General features: G+C 48.7%; 1 protein-coding gene across 1 annotated transcript in view; it reads right to left on the bottom strand.

Annotated features, from left to right (window-relative positions):
* cpne4b (copine IVb) overlaps positions 1 to 12897 on the bottom strand; it is a 542136-nt gene extending 529239 nt beyond the window's left edge. The window contains exon 1 of the mRNA XM_085989288.1: positions 12701 to 12897. The gene's annotated coding sequence lies outside the window, so the exon portion shown is untranslated. The remainder of the gene's footprint in view (positions 1 to 12700) is intronic.
* Positions 12898 to 27710: the final 14813 nt, after the last annotated feature.

The raw sequence follows: 27710 nt of genomic DNA on the forward strand, positions 1-27710 counted from the left end.
GTGACCAAAAGCTTGGTCAAAGAGGCAGGTTTTAAGGAGAGTCTTAAAGAAGGAGAGAGAGGTGGAGAGGTTTAGGCAGGGAATTCCAGAGCTTAGGGCCCAGGCAACAGAAGGCACGGCCACCAATGGTGGAGCGATTATAATCGGGGATCCTCAAAAGGGCAGAATTAGTGGAGCACAGGTATCTCGGGGCGGGGGGGGTGGCATTGTAGGGCAGGAGGAGATTACAGAGATAGGGAGGGGCGAGGTCATGCAGGGATTTGAAAACAAGGATGAGAATTTTGAAATCGAGGAGTTGCTTAACCGGGAGCCAGTGTAGGTCAGCGAGCACAGGGGTGATGGGTGAACGGGACTTGGTGCGAGTTAGGACACGGGAGGGGCAGCCAAGTTTTGGATGGGCTCAAGTCATGAAACCTGGCACTGTCATGCTGAGCACCTTACTGGGAAAACAAATCGAGCTGTCAGCAAGCTCCATATTAATACTTATCACAGTGAGTCAGGAAGCCAGTGTGAACGTGTGGTTCCTAGACGACCATGCAAAAATAAAAAATAAATTGCTATGCTGTAAAAGTTTGCTTCTGGGCACGACACACAAAGAAATTCCGCCGCTACTGATCCCCTGACCTACTCAGTATACGAGTGTGGTGCTGCCCAATGTCAATCTCCAGAATACTGTCGATTCAGACTAGCAGAACTAATTCCGTTAGCAATCTAATCGGGCCAGATTCTGTGGAGCAAGGCACCAAACGGCACCTGCCGTTGGCCAGACATGCCCCTGCACCCCTTTAGCTCAAAGACATTTTTGCCCGCTAGGTGCGAGCTGACAACAGCGCAGCGCGGGGAAACAGGGCACCTGGGACCCGAGTAAACAGGGCAGCCGACCGCTGCGTCTGCGCCACCGCCACCCCCCCCCCGCGCTGGAGGTGGTTGTACCGTTTTACGCATAAATAACTGCGAGCGCCCATTGGCCGCGGCGTTATCTTGACGGCAAAATCCGGTCCCGTCACATCTTTGCCCAAGTGAAAAAAAGAGAAAGTGTTAGAAATCCCCAGCAGCAGGTCAGGCAGCCTCTGTGGAGAGAGTCAGAGTTAACGCTTCAGGTCGGTAACCTTTCGTCAGAGCACGTCAGTATGGCGCCAGAGTCTGGGTTTATCTCACTGATTACAAATTGATTGTGCAAAAGACGTTATCAATTACCCTAAACAGGAACTCCCAGCACGTTCACAAGCACCAAGGGGGAAAAACTGGGTTGCTTTGCGCCTCCCGTTAGCGCCTCGGGGGAGGTTAGTGGTGGTGGTAGCGCCCCGCGGTGGTGCACCTCCGGCGGTGACGCCATCGGCGTGTGCAGCACCCTGCTCACGCCCCAGCCGCAAACGTCACTCATGCCCCCTGACCTACCTCCGGACGCTATGTCCGACAGTGTCAGGGGGGGCGTTCTCACGGCTGGGGCGGCGATAATTAAAGGGCAGGTGCCGGGTGGCTATTTTTTTTGGGCCGCCTGCCAGCACCCGCCCCCTCCCTCCTCCTGCTGCGGGGTGCCGGCCGCGATTGGCTCCTTTCCCGGCACCCCGCTCCCCGGTGTTCCAGCAGGGCCCCTCCCCTTTAATCAGGGGCGGGAGGCCGGCAGTACCGCGGCGCTACGTGATGACACGTGTGGCGCTGCTGCACGTAGTGCGGCGATATTCAACGGGAGCGCCCCAAGAGGGAGGGGGCACGCTTCCAGTAGAGCCCCGCCTCCTGCTTGGGGCACTACCATCCAATTTCGGGCGTGGGGATGCTAACCTTTTTGGCGAAGTTATCGCCCCAAAAGGGGGTTTGACCCAATTTTTCCCAAATTCTTCTAGGATTAAAGCTGTTTTTTTTTAATTAGATGCAACAGAATATCAAAATTCAGAATCCTTCTCGTCCAAACTGAGGAGATGTAAAAACCCTGCAAGTGCCTCTCAGCAAAGGGAACGAGAAGCAATCAATGACCAGTGTCGACCCTGTATATAGGACAGTAAATGGCTGGCAGTGAGTTACTGTGCAGTCATTTAGTCCAGCAGTTCTGATGACAGCGAGCCCATCAAGATCAGTATGTTGAGGAACCAACTAGGGAACAGGCTAGTTTAGATTTAGTATTGTGCAATGAGAAAGGGTTAATTAATAACCTTGCAGTAAAGGGGCCTTTAGGGAAGAGTGACCATAATATGATAGAATTTTATATTGAGCTTGAAAGTGATTTAGCTAAATCCGAAACTAGGGCCTTCAATCTAAACCAAGCAAACTACGTAGGTATGAGGGTCGAGTTGGCTAAGGTAGATTGGGAAACTACATTAAAAGGTATGATGGTAGAGAAACAATGGCTAGCATTTAAAGAATTAATACATAATTTACAACAAATATACATTCCTTTAAGGCACAAAAACCCCACAGGAAAAGTGATCCAACCGTGGCTAACAACAGAAGTGAAAGATAGTATTAGATCAAAGGAAGAGGCTTATTATAATGTTGCCAAAAGGAGTAGTAAGCCGGAGGATTGGGAGGATTTTAGAATTCCGCAAAGGAGGAGCAAGAAATTGATAAAGAAAGGGAAAATAGAATATGAGAGTAAACTAGCGAGAGACATAAAAACAGACTGTAAAAGCTTCTATAGATATGTAAAAAGGAAAAAATTAGCGAAAGTAAATGTGGGTCCCTTACAGGCTGAGACAGGAGAAACTATAATGGGGAATAAGGAAATGGCAGAGAAATTAAACAGATATTTTGTGTCTGTCTTCATGAAAAAAGACGCAAAAAACCTCCCGGAAATAGCGGAGAACCAAGGGTCTAGCGAGAGTGAGGAACTGAAAGAAATTAGTATTAGTAAAAAAATAGTACTGGAGAAATTAATGGGACTGAAAGCTGATAAATCCCCTGGACCTGATGGCCGACATCCTGGGGTTTTGAAGGAGGCGGCTATAGAGATAGTGGATGCATTGGTTGTCCTCTTCCAAAATTCCATAGATTCTGGAACGGTTCCCGCGGATTAGAAGGTAGCAAATGTAACCCCACTATTTAAGAAAGGAGGGAGAGAGAAAACGGGGAACTACAGACCTGTTAGCCTGACATCAGTAGGAGGGAAAATGTTAGAATCTATTATTAAGGACGTGGTAACAGGGCACTTCGAAAACAATAATAGGATTGGGCAGAGTCAACACCGATTTATGAAAGGGAAATCGCGTTTGACAAATCTGTTAAGAGTTTTTTGACATCGTAACGAGCAGAACCAGTGGATGTGGTGTATTTGGATATTCAGAAGGCATTTGATAAGGTGCCACACAAGAGGTTATTAAATAAAATTAGGGCTCATGGGATTGGGGGTAATATACTAGCATGGATTGAGGATTGGTTAACGGACAGAAAACAGAGAGTAGGAATAAACGGGTCATTTTCGGGTTGGTAGGCTGTAACCAGTGGGGTACCGCAAGGATCAGAGCTTGGGCCTCAGCTGTTCACAATCTACATCAATGATTTGGATGAGGGGACCAAATGTCATATATCCAAGTTTGCTGATGATACAAAGCTGGGTGGGAATGTAAGTTGTGAGGAGGATGCAAGGAGGCTTCAAGGGGATATAGACAGGCTAAGTGAGTGGGCAAGAACATGGCAAATGGAATATAATGTGGAGAAATGTCAAGTTATCCACTTTGGTAGGAAAAATAGAAAAGCAGAGTATTTTTTAAATGGTGAGAGATTGGGAAATGTTGGTGTTCAGAGGGACCTGGGTGTCCTTGTACACGAATCACTGAAAGTTAACATGCAGGTACAGCAAGCATTTAGGAAAGCAAATAGTATGTTGGCCTTTATTACAAGAGAATTTGAGTATAAGAGTAAAGATATCTTACTACAATTATATAGGGCCCTGGTGAGACCACACCTGGAGTATTGTGTACAGTTTTGGTCTCCTTACCTAAGGAAGGATATACTTGCCATAGAGGGAGTGCAACGAAGGTTCACCAGACTGGTTCCTGGGATGGGGGGATTGTCCTATGAGGAGAGATTGAGTAGACTAGGCCTATATTCTCTGGAGTTTAGAAGAATGCGAGGTGATCTCATTGAAACATACAAAATTCTTACAGGGCTTGATAGGGTAGATGCAGGGAGGTTGTTTCCCCTGGCTGGCGAGTCCAGAACCAGGGGTCACAGTCTCAGAATAAGGGGTCGGCCATTTAGGACTGAGATGAGGAGAAATTTCTTCACTCAGAGGGTGGTGAATCTTTGGATTTCTCTGCCCCAGAGGGCTGTGGAGGCTCAGTCGTTGAGTATATTCAAGGCTGAGATCGATAGATTTTTGAATATTAAGCAAATCAAGGGATATGGGGATAGTGCAGGAAAGTGGAGTTGAGGTAGAAGATCAGCCATGATCTTATTGAATGGCGGAGCAGGCTCGAGGGGCCGAATGGCCGACTGCTGCTCCTAATTCTTATGTTCTTTTCTTATCAGTTCAATTACATTACACCCTTATTCTCGCTCCCACACATTTTCTTATAATATTCAATCTACTTAAAGGAACATCTTTTTTTCAAAACTTAATTATTACGTAGCCGGGTGCACAGAGTGCAGTAGAGATGCAATAGCTTAAAACCCTCACAGTGAGATGGGAACTGAAGCTGTACATAACTCTTTATACCTTCAGCTGCTTTAGCACAAGAGGGGACTAATAGGTCCAGGGCAATAATCGCTCCCATTCACCGATAGATTACAGCCCATTACCACCTGCCAGGAAGATGACTGAGGTTTTGAAAGTACGCCCGAGCAAAGTCTCCAGTTTATAGTTTCACCACAGTCTCTTTCGCTGCCTGCTGCTAGTTGCTTGGTTTCAGCGGACACAGATCTAGCTATCCCAATTACCTGTGCTGTGTCGCTAATTCCTTTCTACTCGCTGCCCAATCTCTCTAAATCTTTCCCGTGATTCTGATTTTTTTTTAAATCACTTTGCTTCCCCCATCTTGCTCCAAGACTCGTTCCTTGCTGTATCTATTTTCCTCTCCCTCTCCTCCTTGGTCTGATTTATCTTTTATATACTGTACTCATGGTTTTTTTTGCCAAGAATCAGAACATCACAAAATCCAACCATCAAGACGTGTCCTTCTAGCAGATTCAATTTGAAGGGTTATACCGTACATTAAAGTTTCAGGATGTTATCGTGGAGTTCCTGGGAGAAAGAAAGACTTGCATTTCTATTATCCCAAAGCTCTTTACAGCCAATTAAGTACTTTTTGAAGTACTGTTGTAATGTGGGAAACACAGCAGCCAATTTGTGCACAGCAAGCTCCCACAAACAGCAATGAGATAATGACCCGATAATCTGTTTTAGTGATGTTGATTGAGGGATAAATATTGGCCCCGGGACACCGGGGAGAACTCCCCTGCTCTTCTTCGAAATAGTGGCTGACATGAATCTTGTCATTCATGTGGAAATGACACTGGGCGGCCTGCTGGTGGCGCTGTCCAGGGAGAGTATAAATACTCAGGCATGGGCCCAGCTTGCTCAGGACATTCCTTAACAGGAACTAGTGAAGGACACAACTAGATCTCCATGTTGTAAAACAGTTGATTAAAGCTTTGTTTAACGCTTAGACCAAGTGCCTAGTAGTTTTCTTACGTCAGTGGCCACGTGATCATTTACATCCACCTGAGAGAGCAGATGGGGCCTCGGTTTAATGTCTCATCTGAAAGTCGGCACCCCCAACAGAGCAGCACTCCCTCAGCACTGCACTGGAGCGTCAGCCTAGATTTTTGTGCTCAAATCTCTGTAGTGGGACTTGAACCCACAACCTTCTGACTCAGAGACAAGGGTGCTGCCCACTGAGCCATGGCTGACACTCAAGTGCTTTTGCTACACGTGGAGAAAATTATGGGATGGGATTGCCGGTGGTTACGGGGAAGTCCTGTCCAGGTTTCCATACTCTCTTGGCTGAGCAGATTGGGTTGAAGCAAGCAGCAGACGTGGGGAAAAAGTGAAGGAAAATGTTACAGCTAGAGGAAACGGTGCCTGAAAGATGCAAGCTAAATCTGGACATGGCAACAAAGTGCTCGTCAAAGGAGAATGTTGAATCCAGATCTGCCAACTGTAAATGACACCCAAAGGTATATGCCAAGCCTAAATCAGCCAAACACAAATGTCATTTCAACCCAAATATTCGGCCGAATCTTGCTGGAAAAATAACAGTGTGTTCACAATGCGCGGGGTTATTAATGCACAAATCAGTCAGCAAGTTCAGGGGACGGTGAGATACGCCGTGAGTTGCGAATCTCCAAAAGTTGCTGGTCAATTTACGCCGCTCGCTTCACACGAACGGCATCTCGCTCTCAGCCTTCCTGCTATTCTTCGGAACTTGCTGGATTTGCACCTTAAACTCACCACAGAAGGTTAGGACTGGCACTTAACAGCGCAAGTACCTTTTTAGCAATGGGATAATTGTTAATGCAATGCCAATCAACCTCTCTGGCCCAGAAAGAGAACAATTTAAACTGTTCAATCTCATTCCTGCATGTCGTAAATTGTTGTTAGAGATTTTTTTTTTAAATTCTTACTTTTTCTATGTCTCTTTTTTTCCTCTCTCTCTTAATCCAATCTTCTTTCCCTCTCTTTCTGTACGTGATTTAACTCTAATTCACTCTCCTTCTCCATCGTCCCTTCCGTTTCTCTCTTAATCATTAAATCTCATTGGTTAAGGCGATAGACTGCTGGTCCCATCGCTCACTAAGGTCCCAGATGCCTCCATTGCCCTCGCCATGATCAGCTCGCACGTCCAAAAAGTTGCAGTACAAAAAGATTTTGAACTTTAGAGCCCCGCTCCAACATGATCTGGCCCATTGAATTTTTCTCTGGTGGATGGAATATGCAGCGAGTTTAGAGCAGGTCAAGTGTTAGCTGAGGGGAGACTTAACTGAGGTGTATAAAATTCTGAGGGGCCTGGATAGAGTGGATAGGACGGACCTATTTCCCCGAGCAGAGAGGTCAATAACCAGGGGCATAGATTTAAAGTAATTGGGAGAAGGATTAGAGGGGAGTTGAGGAGAACTTTTTTCACCCAGAGGGTGGTGGGGGTCTGGAACTCACTGCCTGAAAGGGTGGGAGAGGCAGAAACCCTCATCGTATTTAAAAAGTACTTGGATATGCACTTGAAGTGCCGGAACCTCCAGGGCTACGGACCAAGAGCTGGAAAGTGGGATTAGGCTGGAGAGCTCTTTGTCGGCCGGCACGGACACGATGGGCCAAATGGCCTCCTTCTGTGCTGTAAATTTCTATGATTCTATCCAAGTGACCCAATCCCCATTTTAAAACTGTGCTTTATGATGCCACCCCCTCAACCCCCTCTCCTCCCCACCCCCTCACTCCCCAACCCCTCACCCCCCCTCTCTCTATTAACATATATATATTTATTAAAAAACTTACAAAAGCACAATTGATACAACTACCGGAATTCTTACAATGGCTCCTTCAGCCAGACTGAACGGGAAAGAATTAACTGCACCAGCATGTTTTGTTTTCAGTCTATTTGTTTAGTCATTTCTGTTTCAGTAGCACAAGATTATCACACGTGCACACACACACACACACCAGTCCACATGCAGGCATATCAGAAAGTTTCAGGTCATATTCTTCCTTCGGTGCATAAGAACATAAGAATTAGGAGCAGGAGTCGGCCATTCGGCCCCTTGAGTCTGCTCCGCCATTCAATAAGATCATGGCTGATCATCGACCTCAACTCCACTTTCCCGCCCGATCCCCATATCCCTCGATTCCCCGAGAGTCCAAAAATCTATCGATCTCAGCCTTGAATAGACTCAACGACTGAGCCTCCACAGCCCTCTGGGGCAGAGAATTCCAAAGATTCACCACCCTCTGAGTGAAGAAATTCCTCCTCATCTCAGTCCTAAATGGTCGACCCCTTATCCTGAGACTGTGACCCTTGGTTCTGGACTCTCCAGCCAGGGGAAACTCTCTCAGCGTCTACCCTGTCAATCCCCCTCAGAATCTGAATCCAATGTGAATATGATGAAAATAATGTTTGGTGAATTGTACCATTTCGCTGCAAATACATAATAGACTGCTTATAGTGACATAATATGTGCATAATAATATAAGATTATAACATAATATTATGTTATAGTGCAAATCTTGCACATTTTTGACAAGGATCATTTCATAACCATTTCTCACCCTCTGCATTGTACGGATCCTTATCAAAATTCCATTGGGTATTTGACTTAAGAACACTGGATAGGTTGCCGTGGGTTTCTTGCAGATGTCATATTTTTGCAGAATACTTTTTAAAACCTTGCAGACTTCCCACCACACCCCCCCCCCACACCCTCAATCCCCCTCTCTCCCTCCTCCTCTCCCTCCTCCCCACCTCCCCTCCACCCCCTCACTCCCCACCCCCTCACCCCCCTCCCCTCTCCTCCCCACCCCCTCACTCCCCCCTCACCCCCCACCCCCTCACTCCCCCCTCCTCTCCCTCCACCCCCTCACTCCTCTCTCCTCTCCCTCCACCCCCTCACTCCCCACTCCTCTCCCTCCACCCCCTCACTCCTCTCTCCTCTCCCGCCACCCCCTCACTCCCCCCTCACTCCCCTCTCCTCCCCACCCCCTCACTCCCCACTCCTCTCCCTCCACCCCCTCACTCCCCTCTCCTCTCCCTCCACCCCCTCACTCCCCACTCCTCTCCCTCCACCCCCTCACTCCCCTCTCCTCTCCCTCCACCCCCTCACTCCCCTCTCCTCTCCCTCCACCCCCTCACTCCCCTCTCCTCTCCCTCCACCCCCTCACTCCCCTCTCCTCTCCCTCCACCCCCTCACTCCCCTCTCCTCTCCCTCCACCCTCTCACTCCTCTCTCCTCTCCCTCTACCCCCTCACTCCCCTCTCCTCTCCCTCCACCCCCTCACTCCCCTCTCCCTCCACCCCCTCACTCCCCTCTCCTCTCCCTCCACCCCCTCACTCCTCTCTCCTCTCCCTCCACCCCCTCACTCCCCACTCCTCTCCCTCCACCCCCTCACTCCTCTCTCCTCTCCCGCCACCCCCTCACTCCTCTCTCCTCTCCCTCCACCCCCTCACTCCCCACTCCTCTCCCTCCACCCCCTCACTCCTCTCTCCTCTCCCGCCACCCCCTCACTCCCTCCTCACTCCCCTCTCCTCCCCACCCCCTCACTCCCCTCTCCTCTCCCTCCACCCCCTCACTCCCCTCTCCTCTCCCTCCACCCCCTCACTCCCCTCTCCTCTCCCTCCACCCCCTCACTCCCCTCTCCCTCCACCCCCTCACTCCTCTCTCCTCCCCCTCTACCCCCTCACTCCCCTCTCCTCTCCCTCCACCCCCTCACTCCCCTCTCCTCCCCACCCCCTCACTCCCCACTCCTCTCCCTCCACCCCCTCACTCCCCTCTCCTCTCCCTCCACCCCCTCACTCCCCACTCCTCTCCCTCCACCCCCTCACTCCTCTCTCCTCTCCCTCCACCCCCTCACTCCCCCCTCACTCCCCTCTCCTCTCCCTCCACCCCCTCACTCCTCTCTCCTCTCCCTCCACCCCCTCACTCCCCTCTCCTCTCCCTCCATCCCCTCACTCCCCCCTCACTCCTCTCTCCTCTCCCTCCACCCCCTCACTCCCCCCCTCACTCCCCTCTCCTCTCCCTCCACCCCCTCACTCCCCTCTCCTCTCCCTCCACCCCCTCACTCCCCTCTCCTCTCCCTCCACCCCCTCACTCCCCTCTCCTCTCCCTCCACCCCCTCACTCCCCTCTCCTCTCCCTCCACCCCCTCACTCCCCTCTCCTCTCCCTCCACCCCCTCACTCCCCTCTCCTCTCCCTGCACCCCCTCACTCCCCTCTCCTCTCCCTCCACCCCCTCACTCCTCTCCCCGACTCTCGGAACAGTTTCTACTGACAATGTCTTCCTCAATGTCATCAGCCTGGAGCACAATGTTGCAACATTATTTTTGCATCGTCAGGCCCTACAGAGTTAGGGGCACCCAATTAATTTGAAAACGTGCCGGCAGAAAGAATTTCTGAAAAATCTTAGAATAGTGCAGCAAAGAAGGAGGCCATTCGGCCCATCGAGTCTGCGCCGGCTCTTCCGAAGAGCAATACAGTCAGTCCCGCTCCCCCGCTCTTTCCCCACATCCCTGCAATTTTTTCTCCTTCAAGTATTTCTCCACTTCCCTTTTGAAGGCTACTATTGAATCTGTCTCCACCGCCCTGTCAGGCAGCGCATTCTGTAAACCAACAGCCTCACAGAAGATGCTGATTTTGAAAGTGCTCTGGATAACTCGATGTAAAATACCTCCATAATCACGGGGATTGAAAAAAGTCTTCTTTGTACACAAACTGCCCAGTGCTGGATTATTTTATTAACATGGAATAAAGCCCACATTTCGTTGGTTTAACCCTCTTACACTATATCGACTTAATGGAAAACATGTTTCTTGGAGCAATTGAACTTACGATCTTATTCTGCCATCTCAAGAATAAAAAGGAGTTAGTCTCCAGACCTTGTTAAAACGATTTATTTAAGAGAGAAAAAAAAATAATAATCATTTGGGGGGCAAATGTGCAACATGGTAATTAAAAAAAAAAGATTTTATGCTAAAGACTAAACTATTTTCAGCATTGTACATTCAGGTTAGTAAAGCTGAATCAAAGCAGATTCAAGCAATTAAGATGTTGTTCTGGGATGTTACTTACTTCTACAACCGCGCATCAGTATATTGCCTCTGTCTTTCCATCTCTATTTATTAATGGGCATCTTTTCTTTCTACTCAATTGCCTGCTTTGCCCCAAAGTAGGAATGCCAACCATCTATCCAAGGATGGTCATTGCACAGTGGTACAACATGTAAGGAACGCAACCCCTACTCAGCAATTTACACATATTGAGTTTAAATTAAATCCCCTTCATCTCTTGTTCAATCACCTCATTTCTGATGGTGCCTCTGTAACTGTTGTTCGGACACACTGCGATAAAACTGGATTTTAAACATTTGTACAAAAGTTTGTAAATATTGATCAGATGGACAGAGCATTATTGTTACGACTGTACCGGAAATCTTATAAATTCTTCAGGTCAAAATGCGCAAACCGAACAGAACTGCCTTGCCAGGAATGTGTATGCAATTAAATGGCCGCGTTTTAATCACTGTTCACAGAGCATCATAATCCACTGCTGTTGCTATTCCTAAAACTTTTTACACAGAAATAGCAAGTCCCACAGTTTCAGAGCTGCACCACCAACCCGACAAGGTCAAATATTATCTTTGAATCCACAGATTGTGATCAGGCACCCAGCCCTGTGTTCTAGTTATGTATTTTACATTCTAAATCACGTCAAATTCAGCAATTTCACTTCCAGTAAAAGCACAAAAACAGCAAAGCAATGCTGGTGACCGAGATCTCAAAGGAAACTTGGTGAGGGTGAGAAGTGAGTGGGTGGAAGTACAAGTTTAGAAATCATTTCTTTTTTGGTCCAGAATGTTCATTCTAATTACTTGCTAAAACTTGGCCACTTCGCGAGAAATAAAACCTGACCGCAATTTGTTCTCATTTTTTTTCCAAATCAGCTTCTTCAAACACCCTCTGAACATTTCAACTACTTGCCAGCTGCAGTTAGCTGTGTCAGCCGTGGCTCAGTGGGCAGCACCCTCTGCCTCTGAGTCAGAAGGTTGTGGGTTCAAGTCTCCACGCCAGAGACTTGAGCACAACAATCTAAGCTAACACTCCAATGCAGTACTGAAGGAGCGCTGCACTGTCGGAGGTGCTGTCTTTCAGATGAGATGTTAAACCAAGGTCCCGTCTGCTCTCTCAGGTGGATGTAAAAGATCCCACGGGCACTATTTCGAAGAAGAGCAGGGGAGTTCTCCCCGGTGTCCTGGAGCCAATATTTATCCCTCAATCAACATCACTAAAAACAGATGATCTGGTCATTATCACATTGCTGATTGTGGGAGCTTGCTGTGCGCAAATTGGCTGCCGCGTTTCCTACATTACAACAGTGACCACACTTCAAAAAGTACTTCATTGGCTGTAAAGCGCTTTGGGACATCCGGTGGTCGTGAAAGGCGCTATAGAAATGCAAGTCTGTCTTTCGGTCCCAAATATGATTGCAATGCATAAAAGGAAATTAATGTGACAGTAAATGCTGTGTGAGGATGGCCAATCCATTGTTTTAAACGTTGTGCGAGCTGGCTTTTTGCACACTCACTGATCTTTCAGAAAGTCTCGCAGTGGTGTGGATCTGCTCCAATCCCCGTTGATGTGTTGCGCCCTATTGGGGGAGGAGGGGGAAACTCTGAGATCTTCATTAGCTTCACAAGGGGGTGAATTGAATGACCAGTTGAATTCGATATTAAAAGGTGAGGCCGGCTACAGTAGCCCGGCTATAGTGCACTAAACTTAGTGTGAATTCTACAGATATAAAACAAAATGTTTGAAGGCGATTGAAACAATTGTTATTGATAAACTAAAAAAAACATAACATCACGCACTTAACAGACTATAAAAAGATAACGGAAAGTAGAAGGATTGCAATCTGTTCACATCTGCCCTTTATCACTCCTACATCAGAGGAACCAAGTAGTACATTCAACCTCGCAAAGTTACAAATACAACTCTTGACAAATTATGAATCATATTTTTTTACAAAAGCAACTGGAGGGAGGAGGAAAAAGATCAATAAATGATGTATTACCTGCTTTGGAGATGATCTTGTTGTTTTTAAATTACAAAAAAAGAGCCCTGGCTGAGTTGCAGTAAATAAGGATGAGCTTCTGGTGTCTTTATTCCTCAGCAGTGGCGAGTTGTGTGACTGTTACTGTAGATCCAGTGCTGGGAGATACACTCCATACTCAGCGCGCTGGTGGCGACTCTGGCCGACTGAATGCTCACTCACACAGTTGGCACCGCTCAGCGCTAGCTCAAGCTTATTTTTTTATTTATTTTATTTTAACTAAATCACAGCCTGTATTTCTTCAGGGAGCAAGATGTGTTCCTAGACACTCCGCCAGCGCCCTCTAGAGCTGCCTCTGCTGCTGCTGACTGGGTTTTGCTCACTGGCCCATTCTACCCATTCTCTTTCTGCTGTTGGCTGGTGTCGACTGAAGCTACAGCAAGCAACGTCAGGTGAAAGAGCTGCAGGGCACCAATACTTAAAACAAAGAAGTAACGATGCAATATAACGTGGATAAAATGTGAGGTTATCCACTTTGGTGGCAAAAACAGGAAGGCAGATTATTATCTGAATGGCAATAGATTGGGAGAAGGGGAAGTGCAACGAGACCTGGGCGTCCTTGTGCACCAGTCGCTGAAGGTAAGCATGCAGGTGCAGCAGGCGGTTAAGAAGGCAAATGGTATGTTGGCCTTCGTAGCGAGAGGGTTCGAGTACAGGAACAAGGATGCCTTGCTGCAGTTGTACAGGGCCTTGGTGAGACCACATCTTGAGTATTGTGTGCAGTTTTGGTCGCCTTATCTGAGGAAGGATGTTCTTGCCATGGAAGGAGTTCAGCAAAGGTTCACCAGGCTGATACATGGGATGGCAGGAATGACGTATGAGGAGAGATTGGGTCGATTGGGCTTATACTCACTGGAGTTTAGAAGAATGAGAGGGGATCTCATTGAAATAAAATTCTAACAGGACTAGACAGACTAGATGCAGGAAGGATGTTCCCGATGGCGGGGGAGTCCAGAACCAGGGGTCACAGTCTAAGGATAAGGGGTAAGCCATTTAGGACAGAGATGAGGAGGAATTTCTTCACCCAGAGAGTGGTGAATCTGTGGAATTCTCTACCACAGAAGGCAGTAGAGGCCAATTCATTAAATATATTCAAGAAGGAGTTAGATATATTTCTTGAGGATAAAGGGATCAAGGGATATGGGGAGAAGGCAGGGACAGGTTACTGAATTTGGATGATCAGCCATGATCTCATTGAATGGCGGAGCAGGCTCGAGGGGCCGAATGGCCGACTCCTGCTCCTATCTTCTATGTTTCTGTCTTGCTCAGCTTCACTTTACGTGCCCACAAGCACCCCCCCGACACTGGGTCACCCCCCCCCACCCCGACAGTGGGTGACCCCCCCCGACACTGGGTCACCCCCCCCACCCACTCCCCCCCCCGACACTGGGTCACCCCCACCCCCCCCCGACACTGGGTCACCCCCCCCGACACTGGGTCACGCCCCCACCCACCACCCCCCGCACCCTCTGCTCCAACATTGGTGGCCACTCACTCAGCCGCTACACAACTGCCCCCTGAAACTGCGTCCCCACCTTCGCTGCCTTGCTGCCTCTCTCCCGGCTTTCGAAGACCTTCTCATGTCTTCACTCTTCAACCCCACCCCCACCCCCCCGCCACCCAGCTCCGTGCTTCCTGCTTCCTACCTTTCCCCTCCTGATTAGCTTCCACCAGTTTTCCTCTTTAATGGACACTTTGAGATGTCTTCCTGCAGGGGGATTGACAGGGTCGATGCTGAGAGGTTGTTTCCCCCTGGCTGGAGAGTCTAGAACTAGGGGTCACAGTCTCAGGATAAGGGGTCGGCCATTTAGGACTGAGATGAGGAGGAATTTCTTCACTCAGAGGGTTGTGAATCTTTGGAATTCTCTGCCCCAGAGGGCTGTGGATGCTGAATCGTTGAGTATATTCAAGGCTGAGATCGATAGATTTTTGGACTCTAGGGGAATCGAGGGATATGGGGATCGGGCGGGAAAGTGGAGTTGAGGTCGAAGATCAGCCATGATCTTATTGAATGGCGGAGCAGGCTCGAGGGGCCGAATGGCCGACTCCTGCTCCTAATTCTTATGTTCTTGTGCATGTGAGGAGTGCTGTCAAAATGCAAGCTGTTATAGCGGATATATCTGACCTTCTAACCATTTTTCTATAGCTGTCGATAGAACACTGGTGAATGTAGAAATTAGTGGGGCAGTGGGGGTTACAGTTTTTTTGCTCAGTAACCAAGTCATTTAAGGGGTAAATATTGCAAGGACCTATGGTAGCTGCTGAGTCTGGTCGAGCCGAGCTTCACGTGAAGGTTAGAGAATTGGCACTATCTCCAACTCATGCTGATGTGTCACAACTGGTCCCACTAGCAGAACAGCCTGGTGAAATGACCCTTTTCATAGAATCCTAGAAATTTACAGCACAGAAGGAGGCCATTAGGCCCATCGTGTCTGTACTGGACCACAAAGAGCTCTCCAGCCTAATCCCACTTTCCAGCTCTTGGTCGGTAGCCCTGTAGGTTCCGGCACTTCAAGTGCATATCCAAGTACTTTTTAAATGTGATGAGGGTTTCTGCCTCTCCCACCCTTTCAGGCAGTGAGTTCCAGACCCCCACTACCCTCTGGGTGAAAAAAGTTCTCCTCAACTCCCCTCTAATCCTTCTCCCAATTACTTTAAATCTATGCCCCCTGGTTATTGACCTCTGCTAAGGGAAATAGGTCCTTCCTATCCACTCTATCTGGGCCCCTCATAATTTTATACACCTCAATTAAATCTCCCCTCAGCCTCCTCTGTTCCAAAGAAAACAACCCCAGCCGATCCAATCTTTCCTCATCGCTAAAATTCTCCAGTCCTGGCAGCGTGATTTCAAAAGGAAATTGGATAGGCACTTGAGGGAAATAAACTTGCAGGGCTACAGGGGTAGGGCGGGGGAATGGGGCCGACTGGATTGCTCTACAGGGAAACAGAATATCTGGTCATTATCACATTGCTGCCTGTGGGAGCTTGCTGTGCCAAATTGGCTGCCGCGTTTCCTACATTACAACAGTGACCACACTTCAAAAGTGCTTCATTGGCTGTAAAGCGCTTTGAGACATCCGGTGGTCGTGAAAGGCGCTATATAAATGCAACTCTTTCTTTTTTAATACAGAGAGCCGGCACAAACTCGATGGGCCGAATGGCTTCCTTCTATGCCGTAATGACTCTATGACATCCTCGTACATCTCCTCTGTGACCTCTCTGGTGCAATCACAGCTTTCCTGTAATGTGGTGACCAGAACTGTACGCAGTACTCCAGCTGTGGCCTGGCTCGTGCTTTATGTGGCCTAACTAAAAAAAGTTCTCCTCAGCTCCTTCTAATCCTTCTACCAAGGACTTTAAATCTGCACCCCTTCGGGCTCAAAGGGCACAAATATCTTTAATAGGGTGTTTGTGCAGCACTGTTTTATACAATGTAAAAGGAAATCCTACATCAGCATGTGGTAACAGTAGCACTGCTTCCCATGTACATTGTTGTGTATGTACCTTTAAGAGAATAACTGGTCTCAGACTGCAGTACCGGCAGTGACCACCCCTGTATAAAAGGCGCTAGAGAGCCTCTGTTTGTTAGTTTTGTTATTGCCTTCCACCAGTAAAGATCTGTTGTTTTCACTCCTGCTAGTCCATGTCTCAATCATTCACGGACTTAACACTGGCGACGAGTAAGAAACGTACTTACCTGCAACTCGGCAGCAGCTCCGACGACGTTGTTGAAGGTCGGAGCCAGAAGAAAGAAAAAAAAAGAGTCCATTGAAACTCGAAAAACGGGCGTCGACCGTCAATCATCGGGTTAAAAACTTGCAGGAGCGACTTTCCAGAGCCAGGCTGGGTTCCTCGGTCCGTGGTTTCCCAGCTAATCGGGCTGGTGGCAGGTAGTGCTCTGATCCTTCCTGGGCTGTGGCGGGCTGAACCTCGATTGGGTGGCCTTTCAACGGGGCCGGGCAGCGAGTCGGGAAGCAAAGAGAGAGAGAGAGGGTGGAGCACACAGGGCGCGGCCGGTGTTTCGAAGCCGGGCAGCGTTCGGATCTAAGAAGAGGGAGGGAAGTGTCCCAGAGGGTCCGCTCCACGACGGGAAAATAATAAAAGAAAAAGAATACGCGCAAGAAACCGTGGAAAGCAGCGCTAACAACAGCGGGGAAGAAGGCAAAGCGCGGGAGGCGCCATTTTGTTAAATCGGGGAAGAAGGCAAAGCGCGGGAGGCGCCATTTTAGATTTGCAAGATGCCGAAGACTGGCTGTATCACTGCTTTTGATAATACATTAGAGGACTGGACCACGTATGTGGAAAGAGTCGAGGTATATTTCGAGGCAAACGATATAGCGGAGGGGAAAAAGGCATCGGTATTGCTAAACTTAATGGGTGCTAGAACGTACGGCCTATTGCGGGACCTGATTACTCCAGCCAAACCGAAGGCGAAGAGTTTTAACGAAATTGTTGCTGTCCTACAGGAACACTTAAACCCTGCACCGCTGTTGATAGCAGAAAGATTTAAATTCCACAGGAGAACTCAGCACAAAGATGAGAGCAATGCTGAGTATCTTACGGAACTACGCAAGCTATCAAAGCACTGCCAGTTTGGAGCAGGACTGGCAGATACCCTACGGGACAAATTTGTCTGTGGACTCCTGAGTGAAGGAACACAGAAGAAGTTACTCTCAGAAAAAGAGCTGACGCTAGATAAGGCTTTCAGCGTGGCAGTATCGTATGAAGCAGCAGCCAGGGGAGCTGCAGAAATTCAACAAAAACCACAGGAATACGGCACCCACGAAATGACACGGGGATTTGCAAAATGTTATCGCTGCGGCAGAACTAACCATGACCAGAAGGACTGCTGGTCCAAAGACAAAATATGCAGACAATGCGGGAAGATTGGACACATTGCACGAGTCTGGGAAGAAGACCAGCGACAACAAAAAGGCTACTAAGGAACCGTACAAGAAAGTACAAAAGATGACGGACAGTAGTTCCGAAGACCAGATGAGCGATAGTGAATCCGGAAACAGGAGACTAAGCTGTCTCAAACTTCACAATGTAATCGCAAAAGAGGATCACCGAACCATTTGGGTCACTCTCACGATAGCAGGGTCCCAAGTTAAAATGGAATTGGATACAGGGTCAGCGCTAACCGTCATGAATCGACGAGACTACGAGCGGCTATTTTCACACATACCCTTGAGAGAGACATCCATCGTCTTGACGACGTATACGGGGCAAAAAGTATACCCCAGAGGAAAAATAAGGGTGCCTGTCGAATACAATGGCAAGAAAATACGGAAATTGTATCTCTACATACTGCCAAATGGTGGACAACCGTTATTGGGACGGGAATGGATCAGGAAGATAAACTTAGATTGGCATTCCATTCATGCAATGACGGTGGACGGTAAAAAAGATGAAGACGTCACTCCTAGACGATTGTCAACAATCTTAGCTAACACCAAAGAGGTATTTCAACAAGAGCTGGGCACGCTTAAAGGCGTAACCGCCTCGTTAAAAATAGAAGAGAATGCAGTTCCCAAGTTTTTCAAAGCGAGACCGGCACCATATGCAATTCGCCCAGCCGTCGAGGCAGAGCTGGAGAATCTGGAGAAGGCGGGCGTGTTGTCTAAGGTCGACTGGAGCGAGTGGGCGACACCCATTGTTCCTGTCATGAAGAAAACGTTAAGCAATAAGTCCGGAGAGCCAAGGAAGATTCGCATCTGTGGGGATTTCAAGGTGACGGTGAACCCTGTCCTTCACACAGTACAATATCCTCTTCCAAGGATAGAAGACATCTTCGCCTCACAGTCTGGAGGGAAGCGTTTTACAAAAATTGACCTAGCACAAGCATATTTGCAGATGGAGGTTGAAGAGTCCTCTAGGAAGTATCTCACGATAAACACTCACAAAGGTCTTTACCAGTATCATCGATTGGTATTCGGAGTAGCATCGGCTCCGGCGATATGGCAAAGAGCGATGGAACAAGTCCTGCAAGGGATTCCGGGGACTCAGTGTTACTTGGACGACATCCTTGTAACAGGTGAAGATGACAGTGAACACCTTAACAACCTAGAACAGGTGCTCACTAGACTACGGGAACATGGGCTGCGAGCCAACCGCCCCAAGTGCGAATTTTTTAAGAAACAGATATCGTATTGTGGCCACGTGATTGATGAAGAGGGGTTACATAAGTCCCCTGACAAAATTGAAGCGGTTGTTAAGGCCCCAGCGCCTGAAAATGTGTCGCAACTGAGGTCATTCCTCGGATTGGTGAATTACTATCATAAGTTTTTGCCGAATTTGTCGACAATTCTGCACCCACTGAACGCCCTGCTACGAACGGGGGTAGCATGGAAATGGAGCGATGATTGTAAACGTGCTTTTCAGAAGAGTAAGGACTTAATCACTTCAAAGGAAGTATTGGCTCACTACAACCCAGCACTGCCAATCAGGCTGGCGTGTGATGCGTCTCCCTACGGCATTGGGGCGGTACTGTCACGTAAATTCCTTGATGGTTTGGAGAGGCCGATTGCTTTTGCGTCACGCTCGTTAACTTCTGCCGAGCGTAACTACGCTCAGATTGACAGACAGGCCCTCAGCCTAGTGTGGGGGGTGAAGCAGTTCAATCACTATCTGCACGGTCAAAAATTTACTCTACTAACTGATCATCAACCTCTTGTCTCAATTTTCAACCCTCAGAAGGGCGTACCGATAATGACAGCACAATGGCTGCAGAGATGGTCCCTTTCCCTAGGGGCACACCAATATGACATCAAGTACAAAGGAACTAAACAGCATGGGAATGCTGATGGATTGTCACGTCTACCATTGCCGACGGTGGAAGAAGAAGACCTTGCAGTGGATCCAATGGAGTTATTCCACTTGACCATAGTCGAATGTCTCCCTGTGACGAATGCAAACATAGAAAAGGAAACACGGAATGACCCGACACTATCACGGGTCTATGATTTAACGGTGAAGGGATGGCCAGCACATGGCGAACCACTGCTGCCAGCATTCTCGCCGAGAAGAGAACAGCTGTCAGTGTGCAGAGGTACCTTGATGTGTGGATCCAGAGTAGTAATTCCACCTAAGTTGACGGATAGAGTGCTCAATGAGCTTCATGAGGGTCATCTGGGTGGGGTAAAAATGAAGAGCTTAGCCAGAGCGTTTGTGTGGTGGCCGGGAATCGATAGAGAAATCGAAGAGATGACCAAGAGCTGTGCAGGATGCCAGAAGGTCCAAAACGCCCCACCACAAGCTCCTCTACATCCATGGGAGTGGCCTTCATCTCCATGGCAAAGGGTGCACATTGATTTTGCTGGTCCCTTCATGGACTCGATGTTTTTAATTGCAGTGGATGCACATTGAAAGTGGTCAGAGGTAATAAAAATGTCATCAACCACCACGGAAAAAACTATCACAGTTTTATGAACCATATTCGCCAGGAATGGGCTGCCTGAACAGATTTGCTCTGACAATGGACCACAGTTTGTGTCTGAAGAGTTCCGGAGGTTCTTAAAGAACAATGGTGTTAAGCATTACACATCTGCCCCATATCATCCAGCCACTAATGGATTGGCCGAGAAGTTTGTCCAAACATTCAAGAAGGCTATCAAGGCAATGTGTAATGAAGATATACCCCTACAACGCAAGGTGGACAACTTCTTGTTTGCCTACCGGAATGCGACACATGCGGTTACCAACCAAACTCCAGCCATGATGTTCTTCAATCGAAGACTACGATGCCGCTTGGATTTGGTTAAGCCAAACATCCGAAGAGATGTGGAGAACAGGCAGTTTCAGAATATGAATGAAAGGCCGACCAGGGGTTTTAAGATAGGTCAACCAGTTTTGGCCCGGGACTACCGCACTGAGAAATGGCAGCCAGGAACGATTTGTACATGACAAGGACCTCTCATGTATACCGTGGACGTTGGGGAGAGCATTGTAAGACGCCATGCTGACCAGATTCTAGAGTCACTGGAAAACGTCAACTCCACACCACGATCTGATACACCTGGTAAAGAAATCGACGTTCCAATTGAAGCTACCGCAGAACCGGTAATATTGGAAGCAGATGAGCCAAACAACGACATTGATTCCGACTCAACATTGCCAGAAAAACCTGATACCCCAAAGAGGCGTTATCCAGACAGAATCAGGAAGCCTCCTCAAAGACTGAACTTATAATTGCTTAAACTTAACCACTGTATCTAGTAACAGTAATTGTGATTGTAATTCGTTATCATTTAGTTGTTAAATGAATGTTATGTACTGTTTATCTAAAAGGGGAGGAATTGTTGTGTATGTACCTTTAAGAGAATAACTGGTCTCAGACTGCAGTACCGGCAGTGACCACCCCTGTATAAAAGGCGCTAGAGAGCCTCTGTTTGTTAGTTTCGTTATTGCCTTCCACCAGTAAAGATCTGTTGTTTTCACTCCTGCTAGTCCGTGTCTCAATCATTCACGGGCTTAACATACATGATTCAGTTGCAGGGTCTTGCTGTCTCTCCTGATCAAGCTCCTGCCCACATACCTTTCTCTGTATTGTATAGAGAAACGTGCCCAGACTGGAGTCTGTCCCATGTAGGCTTCAGTCACCATTGTGGCACCCCCTCAACTGAAGCAAGCGATGTGTCCTCACACCAGACAGAAGACTGCAGCTCAGACTAACAGTCTGGCTTCTAAGAACATCCAACTTAAATATATCAAAAGCAATTACCCCCACCCACCCCCCCCCAGCCCCCCCATGTGAAATGTTGCAGACCTATTATTGCAAAAAAATACATGAGTTTAATATGCCGTTTTAAGTGAAGATGCCTTTGTTCTGAAAATATACTTCCAGACTTCACAGGTGAAAATAATGCCAGTCAGAACTGTGCCAATGGTGAAGATATCACTTTATGCTCAACTGGCATTGTATCATCTTTAAGCAGGCCTGGGTCAATCAGCATCTGAGAATCAAAGGGAGAAATTCCCACTCAAAGCGTTCACCAAATTGATACATTCATTGATGCAAATGTGTTCTTTCCCTTATCTGCCGTAAAAGCATTAGCACACCCAAATAAGGGCTGTGAAAGTAAGATATCAACAAGCGGAATTTGCAAAGTACAGAGGCACAGTCTGTATTAAGGTAAACTTGGGATCTGCTGTCTGTTGTAAATGCAACGCTTCATTGTCACAGTGTAAGCCATGGCTCAGTGGGCAGCACCCTCGCCTCGGAGTCAGAAGGTTGTGGGTTTAAGTCCCACTCCAGAGACTTGAGCACAAAAATCTAGGCTGACAGTCCGAGGGAGTGCTGCACTGTCAGAGAAGCCCTCTTTGTTTGGGATGAGGTGTTAAACCGAGGCCCCGTCTGCTCTCTCAGGTGGATGTAAAAGATCCCACAGCACTATTTCGAAGAAGAGCAGGGGAGTTCTCCCCGGTGTCCTGGGGCCAATATTTATCCCTCAATCAACATCACTAAAAACAGATTATCTGGTCGTTATCACATTGCTGTTTGTGGGAGCTTGCTGTGCGCAAATTGGCTGCCGCGTTTCCCACATTACAACAGTGACTACACTTCAAAAAGTACTTCATTGGCTGTAAAGCACTTTGAGATGTCTGGTGGTCGTGAAAGGCGCTATAGAAATGCAAGTCTTTCTTTTTCTTAAAGCAGCTTCCTCTTGTGTCTGAGCATATCCCACACAATTGACTTGGGATGCAAGTGTAATAATTGTGACTGGACTTCAAATGTCAGTTGCTCCAGCTCTCGGTCCTGCGAGCTGATGTAGTCCACCGTACAATCAGTCAGCAGAATTAAACTAATATTTAATGTGACCAGGGGTGGGGAGCAAATCAGCTGTCATAAAACCAGGAATCACCAGAGAAATTAACTTTGCTTTAGTCTGAGTTTGGAAAGCAGGGGCTAAGGAATACATCAACCATTTCAAGTGAAAGCATGTCAGGCTGACAATAGAGTAGGCATTAAGTGGTTTGCAGTAGAGGCTGCAGCTGAAGATCACTTCAGTGAATCACCGTGAAGAGGCTAAGACAGATGAAAGGGTTTCGACCCGAAACGTCAACTCAAATTTCTCTCCACGGATGTTGCCTGACCTGCTGAGTTTTTCCAGCATCTGCAGTATTTTGCTATCGAACTCTTTAATCAGGTAGACTGAAAAAATTGCCAAGAATGCCATACCAAGAACGGCCGTGTTGTTCAGGGCAGCTGAAAGAACTGCTGGCAAGAGACCTCTACCGCGCGAAATGTGAATGCAGAGAACTGCTGAGTTCGAGGAAAAAGTGCGCTGCCTTTGAAAACTACAGAAACAACAACGTGTATTTACATAGCGCCTTTAACGTAGTAAAACGTCCCAAGGCGCTTCACAGGAGTATTTTAAGACAACAAATTTGACACCGAGCCACAAAAGGATAAATTAGGGCAGGTGACCAAAAGCTTGGTCAAAGAGGTAGGTTTTAAGGAGCGTCTTAAAGGAGGAAAGAGAGGTAGAGAGGCGGAGAGGTTTAGGCAGGGAATTAGGGTCAAGGCAACTGAAGGCACGGCCACCGATGGTGGGGCCATTATAATCGGGGATGCTCAAGAGGGCAGAATTAGAGGAGCGCAGAGATCTCGGTGGGGGGTGGTTGTGGGGCGGGAGGAGATTACAGAGATAGGGAGGGGCGAGGGCCATGGAGGGAGGCAAGAGTCATGTCAGTCGAGGAAACGGTGCTTCCTTCAACCAGGAAACATTACAATTTAAGGACTCGGCGGGTACACGTTTTGGTAGCTTGTCTCCCCGGGGTTTAGATGATCTAATGATAAATAAGGCGCGATCCGTTTTGATAAGAATATATGTATTTCACAGCTGGTTACAGACGTAACAATCTTAGCAGCTCCTCAAAGTGATGGTGTTTTGCAGCTGAAAAATATCGTTCCACTCAGGATTGAGTTGTGAGGTTAATTATTGTCCACTCTTTTGCCACTGGCCTACTGAGAGAAGCTCATGTGTCAGCCGTGGCTCAGTGGGCGGCACGCTCACCTCTGAGGCAGAGACTTGAGCACAAAAATCTAGGCTGACGCTCCCAGTGCTGTACTGAGGGAGTGCCGCACTGTTGGAGGGGCAGTACTGAGGGAGTGCCGCACTGTCGGAGGGGCGGTACTGAGGGAGTGCCGCACTGTCGGAGGGGCGGTACTGAGGGAGCGCCGCACTGTTGGAGGGGCAGTACTGAGGGAGTGCCGCACTGTCGGAGGGGCAGTACTGAGGGAGCGCCGCACTGTCGGAGGGGCAGTACTGAGGGAGTGCCGCACTGTCGGAGGGGCAGTACTGAGGGAGCGCCGCACTGTCGGAGGGGCAGTACTGAGGGAGCGCCGCACTGTCAGAGGGGCAGTGCTGAGGGAGCGCTGCACTGTCGGAGGGGCGGTACTGAGGGAGTGCCGCACTGTCGGAGGGGCAGTACTGAGGGAGTGCCGCACTGTCGGAGGGGCGGTACTGAGGGAGCGCCGCACTGTTGGAGGGGCAGTACTGAGGGAGTGCCGCACTGTCGGAGGGGCAGTACTGAGGGAGCGCCGCACTGTCGGAGGGGCAGTACTGAGGGAGTGCCGCACTGTCGGAGGGGCAGTACTGAGGGAGCGCCGCACTGTCGGAGGGGCAGTACTGAGGGAGCGCCGCACTGTCAGAGGGGCAGTGCTGAGGGAGCGCTGCACTGTCGGAGGGGCGGTACTGAGGGAGCGCCGCACTGTCGGAGGGGCAGTGCTGAGGGAGTGCCGCACTGTCGGAGGGGCAGTACTGAGGGAGTGCTGCACTGTCAGAGGGGCAGTACTGAGGGAGCGCTGCACTGTCAGAGGGACAGTACTGAGGGAGCGCCGCACTGTCGGAGGGGCAGTGCTGAGGGAGCGCTGCACTGTCACAGGGACAGTACTGAGGGTGCGCCGCACTGTCGGAGGGGCAGTACTGAGGGAGCGCCGCACTGTCGGAGGGGCAGTGCTGAGGGAGCGCCGCACTGTCGGAGGGGCAGTGCTGAGGGAGGGCCGCACTGTCGGAGGGGCAGTACTGAGGGAGTGCCGTACTGTCGGAGGGGCAGTGCTGAGGGAGCGCCGCACTGTCGGAGGTGCCGTCTTTCGGAGGAGACATTAAACCGAGGCCCCGTCTGCTCTCTCGGGTGGACGTAAAAGATCCCGTGGCACTATTTCGAAGAGCAGGGGAGTTCTCCCCAGTGTCCTGTGGGCTGATGGCCCAGAAATTCGGGTCCCCACGGGTGAGTACGCATGGGGTACTCACGCGTCGGCCCAACGAAAGTGCCGGTTTCCTGCATGCACTGCATATGCGCGGGAAACCGGAACTTCCATTCCCCTGAAAGAAGAGGTTCAGAGGTGGAACGCGTGCGCGGGAGAGGCAGCGCGTGCGCATCGAACTTACATTTTTTTTGCAGGTTTCTCCGGGAGGGTAAGTCTCCAGAAGTTAGACATTTAAAAAGCAGTCACAAGGCCTGCTTTTTACAAGGTAAGTGGTGAATTAATTAAAATTAAAACATTGTTTCCGCAGGTTTATTATTTTTAAATACTTTAAAGAAAGGTAAGTTTATTTTTAGCCCCGTTAGAAAATGTAATTAATTTTTCAAAAATTTAAATTATTGTTTAAAATAGTTGTTTCATGTAATTTATAGTTTATTTTAAAAATGTGTTTTTTAAAAATGTATTTGAAGATTTTGTGATGTTTTGGGGCTTATAGTATTTATAGATTTGACAGGTCAAACTTATGAATGAAGCATTCCCTGCTACCATTGGCTCTCCATGGCCCACGTGATCCCAGGGGACGCTTCGAACTAACTGCGCCCCTGGGATACGCAAGCACTGCGCGCCGGCAGCTGGAGGAGGCCCAGGATCGGAATCCCACGCGGGCCCACAGCTCAACGGCCGGCGCGCTAGGTAAGTGCAGGTCGGGGGCTTGCACCCACGGGAAGCCCCCGGCCCGAATTTCTGGGCCAATGTTTATCCCTCAACCAACATCACTAAAAACAGATGATCTGGTCATTATCACATTGCTGTTTGTGGGAGCTTGCTGTGCGCAAATTGGCTGCCGTGTTTCCTACATTATAACAGTGACTACACTTCAAAAAGTACTTCATTGGCTGTGAAGTGCTTTGTTGGTCGTGAAAGGCGCTGTAGAAATTCAAGTCTTTCATTCTCTTCACTCATAAATAAAATAAAAATCGATCTATCTATTTATAAAGAAGCAGTGACACGGAATAGCAGGTAGTTCACTTGAACAAATACATTATTCTTATTGTCGAGGTACAGCAATATCATCACTTCGTAATCCCAGGCGTGTTCCTGACAGCGAGGTAACTACAACGGCTGGTGCGGTAGCTTTGTGCTGTGGAACTAGCCGTCATCAAAGAGACTATTAAGGCAGCTCATCGTTCAAGCCTTAACCCGAGGTTGCTGCGAATCAAGACACAGGAATGCAATTAGGCCGTCCCCTCGCCTCCTCGAGATTAGAACACCGGATCTTGTAAGCAAAACCAAAAACACATCCAAGTTTCTGCATGTTTCTACACACTCCACTCTTTCTCACTCTTTGCCTCCAGCGCAGAATGGAGAACGCTGTTTGCATGGGTCAGCTCACAGCTGCTAGTTAAAGCGGGTATCGCGAATTATTATCGATGGATTATGAGAGGAATTCTTACTTTTCCGCTAGAAGCTTTTCTTTCTACGAGGAGACATTTTACTGTTATTTTTCTGGCTGGTGTCAGCCTGGGGCTCAGTGGGCCGCACCCTCGCTCCTGAGTCATGAAGGTCGTGGATTCACAGTCCCACTCCAGAGACTTGAGCATAAAAACCCAGGCTGACACTCCAGTGCAGTGCAGAGGGAGTGCCGCACTGTCGGAGGTGCCGTCTTTCGGACGAGATGTTAAACCGAGGCCCCGTCTGCTCTCTCAGGTGGACGTAAAAGATCCCAGGGCCACTATTTTGAAGAAGAGCAGGGGTGTTCTCCCCGGTGTCCTGGGGCCAATATTTATCCCTTAACCAACATCACTAAAACAGATTATCTGGACATTATCACATTGCTGTTTGTGGGAGCTTGCTGTGCACAAATTGGCTGCCGCGTTTCCTACATTACAACAGTGACTACACTTCAAAAAGTACTTCATTGGCTGTAAAGCTCTTTGGGACGTCCGGTGGTCGTGAAAGGCGCTATAGAAATGCAAGTCTTTCTTAACTAGAGGAAAGTAGACAATTGGTGAGAAAAGAATAATCTGTTAGTACTGTTCCCACCTTTCCACAGCCTAAATGTTCAATAAATATTATGCGGAATTGTGTATTGAACTCCCTGCTAGATTAGATGTAATGCAACGTAATACTGACCAGAGACACCAGCACCTCCCAAACCCGCGACCTCTACCACCTAGAAGGACAAGGGCAGCAGGCGCATGGGAACACCACCACCTCCAAGTTCCCCTCCAAGTCACACACCATCCTGACTTGGGAAATATATCGGGCCGTTCCTTCATCATCGCTGGGTCAAAATCCTGGAACTCCCTCCCTAACAGCACTGTGGGAGCACCTTCACCACACGGACTGCAGCGGTTCAAGAAGGCGGCTCACCACCACCTTCTCGAGGGCAACTAGGGATGGGCAATAAATGCTGGCCTCGCCAGCGACGCCCACATCTCAGGAACAAATAAATTTACCTCATATCCTGTATCACCTCAGCTCAACTGAAATGAGACATGATTGAATCTTTCTAGTTCCCATGACCACCTGAAGGGAAGACTGGCCTGAGTTTTCTTTGGCCCATCAGGAACATGCCAGGGTGGTTAATCCCCCTGCGCCTGACTGCCTTTTCCTGGGGGTGAGGGTTCAGCGCAGGTTAAAGGGCAGGAGTCCAGCTGCTCGCCGTTTCTCCACCACGGCCCTTAGAATGTCACTGGCAGGGAGGAGGAGCCAGTCCAGCTGCACAAGTCTCTCTCCCAGGTACGTTCTTTACAGAAA

The sequence above is a fragment of the Somniosus microcephalus genome, chromosome 5, assembly GCF_052327205.1.
Source record: "Somniosus microcephalus isolate GS21.2 chromosome 5, FLI_Smic_1.0, whole genome shotgun sequence".
Classification (NCBI taxonomy): domain Eukaryota; kingdom Metazoa; phylum Chordata; class Chondrichthyes; order Squaliformes; family Somniosidae; genus Somniosus; species Somniosus microcephalus.